Source organism: Trachymyrmex cornetzi, unplaced genomic scaffold, assembly GCF_001594075.2.
Source record: "Trachymyrmex cornetzi isolate Tcor2-1 unplaced genomic scaffold, Tcor1.1 scaffold6, whole genome shotgun sequence".
Lineage (NCBI taxonomy): Eukaryota > Metazoa > Arthropoda > Insecta > Hymenoptera > Formicidae > Trachymyrmex > Trachymyrmex cornetzi.
In genome coordinates this window covers 61270-62240 of record NW_017299914.1, presented here as the reverse complement: position 1 = coordinate 62240, position 971 = coordinate 61270, and positions in this window count along the sequence as shown.

Below are 971 nucleotides of genomic sequence, written 5' to 3'. Positions count from 1 at the left end.
CATCCCCCCCGATCGTACGAGCCCCCGCGGTCGCATAACGGACAACCTCTCCACCGCTCGCCGGCTGGTACCCCAGTCTCGCCAGGATAGTTGGCAGCATTAAATCCATCACCCCAACGATGTCCTCGCCGATCGCGTTCCCTACCCCAGCGGGTATCGCGGCGACCTCGGGTCGTCCCTCCTCCATAAGGGCGGAGACCTCCCGAATGAGTGGCCTCCACGCCGGCGGAATAGGGTCCTTACGGCCTCCCTCAGCCGTGAGTGGAGGCCCCCCGGACCGCCCCCTCTCCCGGCCTGTCCTCCAGGGGTGGCCGGAGCCGGCCCCGGTCCATTCTTCCCTAGAGGCCCTTGCGACCGCTCCCTGGTCGCGACGCTCCCCCCGCACTGAGCCCCGGGAACCAGGGCCGCCGTGATCTCCCTGAGGGAGGCCAGCGCCACCTGGAGCTGGTCCCTCAAGTAGCCCGTTTCTTTTTTAAGGTTGGAGATCTCTCTTCTGTACTCCTTCAACCTTGGATCTTCTCTCGGCGGAGGCTGCGGGTCCTCGTGCGCTCTTTGGTTCAACACCGAGCAGGCCGCGAACACCCTTGTGTTCGCGTCCCACAGGAACTTTCTGAAGATTCCCTTCAGGTTGGCGAAACGCTCTGCCACCTTACAGAGCGTTCCAAGTTCCCTTACCACCACTTCCGAGATCTCCCCAGTGGTCTGGTGGGCGTATTCCCCTGTGGCCACTTTTATGGCGTTCCTTAGGTACTTCTTGGCCCTTCTGGACGACACCTGCACGGCCAGGTTGAGAATGTCCCGCCCAACCCCGTCCAGGAGGTCCTCCTTTCTCCATCGCGTTATGTCGTCATCACTGATTGAGATGGCGTCGTCGACCTCCATACTTCTCTTCACCCCTTGGGCAGCCATCGCGGACGATGACGCGATCGAAGAGAACGACGCGTATGACGCTGTCCTCGAGTGGAGGCCCC